The 12,512-nt window shown below is 42.0% G+C and overlaps 1 long non-coding RNA gene across 1 annotated transcript in view; it reads left to right on the top strand.

Annotated features, from left to right (window-relative positions):
- The window catches only part of LOC119527498, a 60,713-nt gene that overhangs the window by 17,597 nt on the left and 30,604 nt on the right, over positions 1-12,512 (top strand). The gene's annotated exons all lie outside the window — the stretch shown is intronic.

The following is a 12,512-nucleotide window of genomic DNA, read 5'->3' on the forward strand; positions in this document are numbered from 1 at the left end:
TAAGGTATACTTAATTTCTAAATGGAACACAATAACAGGAATATGTTTCTCCTAACAATACTCAGCTGTCCTGCATACAACCAGAAACACACTACATCTTTCCAGAATAGGGTGCAATAGCTTGGGTAACATTCACTCTTAAACTTGATAGCCTATAACTTAGTACTATAAAATGAACAATAAAAATTATATCATACAATAAGGAGATAAGATAGAGAAGGGAACAAGGATATTTGCTTTATGGACAAATACAAACATACTCAAAACAAGGAGGAAATATTCATGCTATCATATTCCTCATTTCTGTAACTGGTCATGTGGTCATAGTTCATATTTATCACTACCTTCTTCCATTACCCATTCCATGTTCCCTTTACCCTCAGCAAGCACTTCAGTTGACCATGGTTCTTTGCCTGGTGGGGTGACCCAAACCTTCATTCCTGAAATTTCTGGGCCATTGGTACTCCTGCCTGGACTGTGTTGTTGCTGTTTTCCATTGACTTTAATCACAGGGCATGGTAGTACTAAGAGATGCCCTAGGGGATCTCCTGTATTCCAGGAAAACTTGTCTTTACCTCTATTGCATAGTTGCAGTCCTATTTCCCCTTTGTTGTCAGGATCAATCACCCCAGCCAGTACAGTAATCCCCTTCCTTACCTATTGATTCAGAGGCATAAGAAGCCCAGAGTGGCCAGGTGGCAGTCTTAATTTCCAGTTCAATGGAATTATCATTGTGTTTCGTGGTGGTAGCACTTCTCCTTTTGGAACTAAGACTTGTAGACCAGCAGAGCTTAAGGTTGCAGGACAGGAAGTAAAATTTTCCTAGTAGATTACTAAGAGTGATAGTGAGTGCTGCCACTCCCATTTCCACCCCTTGATTCCTGGACCCATTAATCCTGGCTATGGGAGAAACAGCACCAGAGTGGACACTGATTCAGAGTATACACCACCTCCTGGAGAACACTGCACCAGCCCTGCAAGGTGTTGCCACCTAGTTGTGCCATAATTGAGTCTTCAAAAGGCCATTTCACTATTCTATTAACCCAGCTGCCACTGGATGATGGAGAACATGGTAAAATCAGGGAATTCCATAAGTATGTGCCCATTCCCTCACTTCATTTGCTGTGAATAGGTTCCTTAATCAGAAGCAATGCTGTGTGGAATAGCATGATGGTGGATAAGGCATTCTGTAAGTTCACAGATTGTAGTTTTGGCAGAAGCACTGCATGCAGGGAAGGCAAACCCATATCCAGATTATGTGTTTATTCCAGTGAGAACAAATAACTGCCCCTTCCATGATGGAAGTGATCCAATGTAATCAGCTTGCCATCAGGTAGCAGGCTGATCACCTCGGGGAATGGTGCCATATCGGGGACTGAATGTGGGTCTTTGCTGCTGGCAGATTGGGCAATCAACAGTGGCTATGGCCAGGTCAGCCTTGATGAGAAGTCCATGTTACTGAGTCCATGCATAACCTCCATCCCTACCACCATGACCACTTTATTCATGAGCCCATTGGGCAATGACAGGAGTGACTGGAGAAAGAGGCTGACTGGTGTCCACAAAATAGGTCATCTTATCCACTTGATTATTAAAATCTTCCTCTGTTGAAGTCACCCTCTGGTGGGCATTCACATGGGACAAATATATCTTAATGTTTTTTGTCCACTCAGGTCTATCCATATTCTGGTTTGCTAATGCCAATGCTGCCAGAATGCAAAACACCAGAAATGGATTTGGCTTTTATAAAGGGGGTTTATTTGGTTACAAAGGTACAGTCTTAAGGCCATAAAGTGTCCAAGGTAAGCATCAACAATAGGGTACCTTCACTGGAGAAAGGCCATTGGCATCTGGAAAACCTCTGTTAGCTGGGAAAGCATGTGGCTGGTGTCTGCTTGCTCCCAGGTTGTGTTTCAAAATGGCATTCTCCATAATGTCTGCATCAGCTTCCAACAGCCATCTTTAAAATGTCTCTCAGCTGCAGCTCTCTCCAAAATGTCACTCTCAGTTTCTCTGTGTCTGGGCCTGTGTGGCTCTTTTTAAAGTACTCCAGTGATCCAGTAAAGACCCACCCTGAATGGGTGGAGCAACACCTCCATGGAAATAATCTAATGAAAGTTCTCACCCACAGTTGGTTGAGTCGCATCTCCATGGAAACATCCAATCACAAGTTTCCAACCTAATCAACACTAATATGTTTTCTGCCCAAACAAGATTGCATTAAAGATAATGGCATTTTGGGGGACATAATACATCCAAACTGGCACAATCCACATATCTCTTCCCTAGACTTCTTTGTCACCAATTTTCCAATCATGTTCCTTCGAAGTTCCTGATCATCCAGCCAAACCATTTACAACAGCCATGAATCAGTATACAAACACATCTCTGGCCAGTTCTCCTTCCAAGCAAAGTGAACAACCAGGTGCCCTGCTCAAAGTTCCACCCACTGGGAGGATTTCCTCTCACCACTTTCCTTCAGGGACATTCGAGAAAGGGATTGTAGTGCTGCAGCTGTCCACTTTTGGGTGGTACCTGCATATTGTGCAGAACCTTCTGTATATCAGGCCCAAGTTTTCTCTTCCTCAATTGATTGTAAGGAACTTCCCAAGATGCCATAGCTGTGGGCTGGGAAGAGAAGGTAATCTGGCAGGAGTGGGGACTATGGGCATTTGGGCCACTTCCTCATGTAACTTACTTGTGCCTTCAGGACCTGCTTGAGGCCTATGTCGTATATACCATTTCCATTTTATGATAGAGTGCTGCTGTGCACACCCAATTTATGGCTTGGTGAGTCAGGCAACAACCAGCTCAGGATAGGCAACTCAGGTCTCATGGTAACTTGATGGCCCATGGTTAAGTGTTCTGTCTCTACTAAGGCTCAATAGCAGGCCCAAAGCTGTTTCTCAAAAGGAGAGTAGTTATCTGCAGAGGATGGTAAGGATTTACACCAAAATCCTAAGGGCCTGCATTGTGATTCTCCTATAGGAGCCTGCCACAGGCTCCAAACAGCATCTCTATTTGCCACTGACACTTCCAGCACCATTGGATCTGCTGGATCATATGGTCCAAGTGGAAAAGCAGCTTGCACAGCAGCCTGGACCTGTCACAGAGCCTCATGTTGTTCCAGTCCTTGCTCAAGACTAGAAGTTTTTCTGGTCACTTGGTAAATGGGCCAGAGTAGCATACCCAAATGAGGAATATGTTGTCTCCAAAATCCAAAGAGGCCAACAAGGCATTGTGCCTCTTTTTTGGTCATAGGAAGGGTCAGATGCAACAGCTTATCCTTCACCTTAGAAGACATGCCCCACACCACTGGACACCTGGAAATTTTACTGAGGTGGTAGACCACTGTATTTTTGTTGGATTTATCTCCCATCTGCTGCCATGCAAACACCTTACCAACAAATCTATAGTAGTTGCTACTTCTTGCTCACGAGGTCCAATCAACATGATATCATCAATATAATGGACCAGTGTGATGTCTTGTGGTTCCTGAAGACAGTATTATGATATAGGGCTGGAGAGTGTATATATCCCTGAGGCAGGACAGAAAGTATACTGCTGGCCTTGCCCACTGAATGCAAACTGTTTCTGATGGTCCTCACGAATAGCTATTGAGAAAAAAGCACTTGCCAGCTCAGTAACTGCATACCAGTTACTAGGGGAATGTGGTGATTTGCGCAAGCAATGATACCCACCTGGAACAGAAGCTGCAATTGGAGTCATCACCTGGTTAAGCTTATGATAATCCACTGTCATCTTTCAAGACCCATCTGTTTTCTGCACAGGCCAAATAGGAGAGTTGAATGGAGATGTGGTGGGAATCACCATCCCTGCATCCTTCAAGTCCTTAAGAATGGCATTTATCTCTGCAATCCCTCCAGGAATCCAGTATTGCTTCTGATTTACTATGTTGCTAGGCAGGGGCACTTCTAGTGGGTTCCACTTGACATTTCCTACTGTAATAGCCCTCACTCCACAAGTCAGGGAACCAGTGTAGGGATTCTACCAGTTGCTGAGTATGTCTATTCAAATAATGCATTCCAGAACTGGGGAAATAACCAAGAATGGGTCCAGGGACCCACTGGACTCACTGTGAGATGGACCTGAGCTAAAACTCCATCAATCATCTGACCTCCATAAGCCCTCTGACCGGTGGACCAGAGTGATGTTTTGGGTCTCCTGGAATTAATGCCACTTCTGAGCCAGTGTCTAATAATACCTGAAGTATCTGATCATTTTCTTTTCCCCAGTAAACAGTTACCCTGGTGAAAGGCCATAGGTCCCCTTGAGGAAGGCTGGGAGGAAGATTAACAGTGTAAGTTTTTGGCAGTGTAACAGGGTTCTTCCCCAAGGGTACCTGGCCTTCCCCTCATTCAAGGCGCTCTGGGTCTGTAAACTGTCTCAAATCTGGGAATTGATTAAGGGGCTGTGACTCTCTCTTTTTGTAATTCAAGTTAGACTTTTGTTCACTTGACCTAGAATTCTTCTGCTAATACAGATCAAACAAGAATTTAGTAGACTGCCCATCTATTTTACTTCTAGGTACTCCATGATCTACTAGCCAGCACCACAAGTCTCCGCAGGTTGGATTATTTTGACTGCTGCTTTGAGCCTGTTTTCCGTTTGGTAGCTATGCCCACCTTGTCTTGGCAATTAACTGCTGCCAAGTGACTTCTGCCAACTCGGGATCTGATTATCTCCATTGTGTTTAAGGATTCCAGCTCGGTGACAGAAGTTCCCACAGTAATATCTGACCTACAGAGAAGGGCAACTACAGAGATCTTCAGAAATGATGGAGCTAGTTTCACAAATTTATTCCTCACAGTCCTGGTAAACGGTGTGTCCTCTACACATCCCAGGGGTGTGTGAGCAGATCTTCCATAATAAATCCACTCTAACATTCCAATCTCTCTAAGACATTGAATCCCCTCCTCTACATTATACCAGGCCAGTTCTGGCAGTTTGACCTCAGGGAATGATGGCCACCTTTTGATACACATTTCAGCCAACCACCCAAACAAACTGTTAATGCCCTTTCTAACCCCTAGAGCTAAAACACTGAATGCAGAATCTCTGCTAAGTGGGCCCATATCAATAAATTCAGCCTGATCCAACTTTATATTTCTTCCACCATTATCCCATGCCCTTAATATCCATTCCCACAAATATTCCCCTGATTTCTGTCTATATAAATTGGAAAACTCATGCAGTTCTTTTGGAGTATACTGCACTTCTTCATAGGTCACACTTTGTACATCACCTTTTGAGGCCTGTTGGGACTTTAGTCTAGTTATAGGGTCTTGAAGAAAAGAGCAGTGGTGGGATGTGTCATGGAAAGAATTAGAAGTATCCTTCAAGCCAATTACCTCAGAGTATTCCATTGCAGTTTCATCTGGTGAAACAGGATTAATTTCCCCAGACAGAAGAGTAAAGGCTGTTTCCCCAGGGGAGGTGACTACAGGTTTGGCAAGCACTAAAGTGTTAATCTCTTTAGATGGAAGTTGGATGTCAGGCTCCTCAGGGCAGACTGGAAGTCAGGAATCTGTTCCCTCAAGTTAGAGTGGAGTTCAGGTAGCTGTCGCCTCAGGACAGTCTGGAAATTGGGTGGCTCTTTCCTCAGGGCAAGCTAGAGGTGGGGTGCTGTTTCCTCAGGGCAGACTATTACAAGTATATCTAGCAAAGACTCAGCAGAATCCAGGGTTCCAATGCCCCCACTGCCATCATTATCACCCCCTATGTCCCCATCCCAATTTTCAGGATCCCATTCTTTTCCAATCGATGTCTACATTAACAGCAGACACCCTGTGGGGTTGAGATTTTAGTTTATGTTGTAAATCTGCTACTCGCACAATGAGATTCTGGGTCTGGTTTCCAGAGATCTCAAGTCTGCTGCCACAGGAAATAAGATTTTCTTTCAGGGCACACAGAGAAAACTTTACATCTGTCACATGGCATTTAAGTTTCAAATGTGAAGTCTTTAGCTCATCCCTTTTTCTTATAACTTTATCCAGCATAACTAAAAGCAGCCAGCCAACATCATTACACCTCTTAACTCCACAAAACTCTGTTAAAACACTGTCACCCAGAGCCTTGCCTTGTATAAGAGTATGGTAAGGAGAATCAAATGGTGATGTTTTGCTTATCTGTATTGCCAACTCATGCCATGGACTGTCAGTGCCATCATGATTATTGGAAATGGAGTCATTATGCCTTTGAATCTAATCAGAGTAGAAAACCAATTGTAAAAGCCCATTTTAAGATTCTGTTTCTCAAGAACCACTCCCAGTACCAAGCTGTATTAATTAGGGTTCTCTAGGGAAACAGAACCAACAGAAGGTATCTGTAAATATGAGATTTTATAAAAGTGTCTTATGCAACTGTGGGGATGTATGAGTCCAAATTCCATAGGGCAGAATGCAAGAGTGCAAATTCCATAGGGCAGTCATTAAGTTGGCAATTCCAATGAAGCTCTTTGATGAACTCCCCAGGAGAGGCTGGCTGGCTGAAGTAGAAGTGAAAGTTCTCTCTCCTCTCCCTTAAGTCTTCAACTGATTGGATTAAATCCAGCTGATTGAATTCTCTCATTACAAAAGACACACCCTTCATTGATGTAATCAGCCACAGATGCTGTCAATTGACTGATGATTTAATAAACCAGCTTTCTGGTTTATTAACCAGTCACAAATGTCCTTGCAGTAATGGTTAGGCCAGTGCTTGCTTGAACTGGGCACCATCACCTGGCCAAGTTGACACATGAACCTACCCATCACATTACCTCAGGGAAATGAGCTTAAACAGTAGACTTTCATTTTTTCTCTTATACACTTGTGTATTATTTGAAAATTTTTGCAACACTGTTAAAGGGGGTAAGGAGAATCTACTATACAGGAAAGAAAAATTAACTAATTGTTGGCTAATAGAAATAAAGGAATTAGTAACTTCAGAAGATACTGTAAGAACAATCCAATAACTACAAGAGAAAACAGAACTGTGGAATTATGTACATTCTTTTAACCACAAAAGTGAGAGATGCCAAGAACAAAAAAGAAACTCTAATTGAATAGTTAAGGCAACACTGCCCACATGTGACTCTTACCGTGGCAATGGGGTGTCTTTGTACAGCAAAATCTACACACAAATGATATAAACACCTGGTCAACTAACTCAATCTTGGGGGAAGGGTCTGGAGGCAATAGGGAAGGGTTTATGCCTTGGATAAAGAATGAAGTAATGAAGGAAAATAATTTAAAGTCAGTTAAAAAGGGTTAATCCAAGCCTGCTTGCTAGGAAAAGCATTTGGGTACTACTGATAGGTTGCTTTTCCTACTGATTCTGGTTAAGTTAGTATAGGTTATAAAATGTGTACTTGTATATCCACGTTATCTCCTCTGTTTTACTCCTTGGCACCAATGCCTAGACTAAATAATTGACCAGAAAAGGGCATGCTTACTTCTTGGTACCCTTTGACAAAACTGACATGAAATGGGAATATTTACAGCAAACAGGGCAGCTTACTCTTCAACACTCAGAATGGGAAATATACTAGGCAGTCAACAATATAGTATGGCAAGCAGGGTGTGTGGCCATAATAGTACAGCTCCAGTGCTGACCAAGGCTGAGGGAGATGAATACTGCTAGACTGAAACAGTTTCTGGCTCAGATGCTATGACAAAACACTGATCCCCCAAGTGAATGACAAATACAATACAATAGATATTTGAATTCTTACAGGACAAGGTTTAGAAATGGGGATACTTTCCGATCTCTGAGGGAACCTGGGAAAGTGCTCCAACGGGTGAAGCAGGAGTTCTGTATGGAGTGCTCCTCAAGCTGGCAGAGACCAAGGAGCAGTCTTTCTGCAGGATTTAGCCAAGGTAATGCCCAGGAGAATATCAGCAACAGGATCTGTCATATCACCACAGTGTGTACAATGCCTGGTCCATGCCAGCAATGAGTTAAAATGGAACAGGTAACCTGGCAGGGGTGGGACATCTGTCACTCCCACAAGGAGGTTTAGGATGTAGAAAATGGAAAGTGTCCATTTCTGTTATCAAAAAGATAAAAATGTATTTATGTTATATTTTACAATAATGGAAATACGAAGTTGTAGAACGGTGACTCATGATGTTCTTTGAGAACGGCTGTCTAATTACTTGTTAAGTAGTACTTTGAAAGTTACCACTGTTACGTACATATGTTAATGTTTACAATAAAAAATGCATTAAAAAGATATCTTGATTGGATGCATACTACATCAACCTTTTGGATGTAATAAAATTTAGCTAGCTATTTAAAAAAAAGAATGAGGGGGTATTACTTTTAAAATATAAATAAAATGTGACTCTGAAAAAGGAAACTCCATCCCAACAAACTAAAGAACTTTGAATAATGCATAATACCCAGAGGTGAAATGGGTTTTCCTAGGTGCTGGCTAGTTAGTAGAGGCTAAGAAACTGGTTCTCAGCACTGATTCTGCTTTCCCAATCCAGGAAGATACAGCCTTGCTGATGATACATTAACTCCAAAACCAAGAGTGGATCAAATAACTGTATGGCTAGCAGTTTCCTAACCTTGTTAAGAGACTGTGAGGGACCAAGAAAATGTCCTGAGACATGCTGCCTCTGTTCCAGCTGTGTGACCCCTCTGCTTCCAAGAGGCAGCACAGCATAATGGTTCAGATCACAGTCTCTGGAGCCCCACTGCTAGGTTCACAGTTGCTAACAGAATGACCATGGGCAAGTTTCATCTATAAAATGGGGATAGAAATCATGTCTACATTATATGGTTCTTAGCAGGATTACATAAATTAGTACACACAAAGTGCTTAGAACAGTGCTGGAACAGAAAGCATTCACATGTGAGCTATTATTTTTATAGGCTTAGCTATATAAACTCGGAGCTTGGTCTAATTCACAATGGGGATACTTGGGAGAAAGATCTCTTCCCACCATCTCTGGCTTTCCAGAAATACTGAACATTCTATCTCAAACTTCTACCCTAAATTTTCTCAAATATTAAGCCCAAGCTTAGGTAAGCACCTTAAGAGCTACCATGGCTTTTAACAGTTGAGGAATCTAAAACATCTTGATGGGTAGATTTTTGGTTATAAAAGAAAGTCTGTCTTCCTTACTGTGATAGTTTGAAGCTGTCTGTACCCCAGAAAAACATGTTCTTAAATTTAATCCATTCCTGTGGGTGTAAACCCATTTTAAGTAGGACCATTCTATGAGGTTATGTCAGTTAAGAACATGTGGCCCACCTCACTCAGGATGGGTCTTAATTCTATTACTGGAGACCTTTATAAACAGATTGAAATATGGAAGGACGGAGAGAAAGCCACAGAGGAAGCAGCCAGAAGCTGAAATTGATGGAACCTGGAAGAGAAGGGAGGGACCAAGAGTCCAGGAGACGTCACCATGTGCTTTGCCATGTGACAAACCAAGGACCAAGGATTGCCAGCAGCCAGCCCCAGAATGCCAGTCTTCGGGGAGAAAGCATTGCCATTATGACTCCTTGATTTGGCCTTTCTTTTAGCCTCACAACTGTAAGCTAATAATTTCTCATTGTTTAAGCCAACCCATTACACAGTATTTGCTTAAGCAGCCTAGGAAACTAAAACACTTAAATACTGACAACAAGTTGCCTAATTCTCCAGTATTACATTTCTATATAGGTCCTTTGGAAAGGGTCCAGTTGTCCCCACTCTTCCTTGTTGAAGACCACAGCCACATCACCAGTAGCTAGTAGCCACATCGCCCCTAGTTCCTAAAACAACAAAAGGGAACTCCAAACTCCTCCCAAATGAACAACTATCCACATAAATATCCACAGATGCAAAGCTGACATTGAAGATGGAAAGGTAGCCAAGATGTTCTGCTATGTCTCTGGGTTTGAGTAACCCATGTCAAGTTTTATTGAAGTATGTTTCTCTCTCATCCCCACTGCCAATTCCAGAAAAATTGCATTTCAAAAATTAAGCAAAAATCCAGGACATGTATCTATACTACCAACTGCCTCTTCTTGTGTCATCTACTGACTTCAAGTCACCTGTTCCTGTACTTTTGAAACCACTCCACTGTACTCATCTCTACTCCAATTCTTGTAACGTCAAAGTATTTGAAAACATATCAATGCCCTAACCCAGTGGGTCCTGACCAGAGCTGTGCATCCAGAATCATTTATGAAGCTTAAAAATGCTGATGCTTTGGACCCAGCCCAGAATCTCCAGAGGTGAGACAATGGCATATGATTTTTAATAATATCTAACATTGATTTTGATGCTTACTCCTAGTTAAGAAACACTACTCTGGTCTGTCAGTTTTCTGACCTCCTCACTCCAATTACCTTCACTTCAATTCCAGTTCAGTATCCTAGAAATATTGATGCCTAGGCCTCCTTAGCAGAATCTGTGAATGTGGGGTGTAAGTAAGCTAAGAAACATCATCCTAGCTTCAGTTTCTTATCTTTAATTCCACTGAACTACACTTATACCTTCCTTTAATAAAGTCTCCAAAAACCACACTCTAGAATTTGATCTTTATCAGATCATCTACACTTTTGAAACTTTAAATTCTAACATCCTATTCCAAAACACAACCTCCCATTCTTCCTGTTCCATTATTCCTAGCTCACCTTTTACTTCATCCAGATCTCCAAGGGGTGGAGCCTCCCCTTTCTCCCATATGTACAGGCCCTCTATGCCTCACTTCTGTACCAAAAATGATGCAATCACACCCACACTCTTCTCATTTTTTGCACCTACATTTGAGGAGCTAAAAACACACAACCTGGTGTCCTGATATCACTACAAGTCCAATCCCAGATCTATCTAAGATGAACCTGAGACAAATCATTCTGTGATACATTTACTTTTACCAAATCAGCTCCTTCTCTAGAATACTACTTTGCTCCCACTTATTTTACAAAGATACTGAGAAAGAGAAATTAGGGGCAAACAGGCAGGAAATCCATTAACCCCTTGAGTCCAAAATTTTAAACAAAATTTATGATGCCTTGCATAATCTGTGCCCTGCTTACCTCCCCAGATTCATTTCCTCCACTTCCTCTCAGTATATTCCCTAAATTTAATGAACTTTTTTCATATCCTTAAACCTGCCATATTCTCTGCCTGCTGTTTCATATACTATCCCTGCCTGGGAAAATATTGCCCAAACCCTCTCAATTCACTTAATTCACTCTGTTCAGGTCTCAGTTATCTTCATTTCTACTGGAAAACTATACTGATCTTAAAGTCAAGAGAGACGTCCTTTTGTGAATCCTTAGTATCTTGTACTACCCAATAGTAGCTCGTCTCACATGACTATGTCATTGCCTGTTTATCTGTCTGTAATATCCACTAGACTACACAAAGCATGAAGGCCAAAACTGAATCTGTTTTGGCTGGGTCCTCTCAAGCTTGCTCTTTCCTTTGTGCCATAAGATGCCCAGAATCATTAGTTGAAGCTTCCAAGAATCTCATGATCTTGAGTATCTTCCTCCTTCAGGCCTCCAATAGGTTTGCAAATATCAAAGTCCAAAAGTTGACTCTCAACCTGATGTTTTTCCTCAGATTTGTTCAGATTCCACAGAACAGATGACATCAGATTTAAAATTTTAAAAATTACGAGTGACTCTCAGGAAGCCTTAACCTGGAACTATCAATTCTGACACATTTTGGTGTCAGGATGGAATTGTGGGAGTCAAGTAAGGAGTATTCCTGCTCACCTCTTCCTCTTTCCCTCATTCTACCCCAAGAGTATAGGGTCCCTAGTAAGGCGAACTGGGCCAGCTCTGTTCCTGAAGACCTCAGTGGGGCAGAGAATGTGAGCAGTCCCTAAAATCCATTCTCTCCTTCTTGCACAGTCATAGAATCTCCCATTTTTGCCTGGGTATATATAAAAACTACATATCCCAACCTCCCTTGCAGCTAGCTATGACCATGTGGCCAAGTTCTGGCCAATGGTATCTAAGTGGCAGTGGTGATACAAATTTAGGAAGTGTCCTTAAAGAGATGCCCTTCTTTTCCAGTTTTTTGCTGGAAGACTGGAACTTGGGCAGCCATTTTGGACTATGTAGTAGAAGATACATGTGACATCACAGAAACAAGACAGAAGGAACCTGGTTAAAGGAGAACCACACTAGACCTGGACTAATTGCACCTAGGCTTCTTTTATATGGGAAAGAAATGAATTTCTATTTTGTTTAACCACTATTGTTTTGGGATTTTCTATTTTATATATATATATATTTGTTGTGACAATGTCTCCCATCATTCACCCACTCACTGAGCAAATATCCAAGAAGTCCATAATTTGGAGCATAGGCACTTAAGCAGAATTCACAAGGGAGAGAGACATGATTAGACACGTGGAGGCTGAAGACCAGGGAGGTATTTGTTGTGGGGAACAACAGCAGTGATACTGGGGGTTACAGATTTTAACGGGTTTGTTTTTTTACACCTTAAACCTATGATTTCCGTTATAAAAGGCCTGAGCCTAATTAGGTCA

Source organism: Choloepus didactylus, chromosome 2 (genome assembly GCF_015220235.1).
Source record: "Choloepus didactylus isolate mChoDid1 chromosome 2, mChoDid1.pri, whole genome shotgun sequence".
Classification (NCBI taxonomy): Eukaryota; Metazoa; Chordata; class Mammalia; order Pilosa; family Megalonychidae; genus Choloepus; species Choloepus didactylus.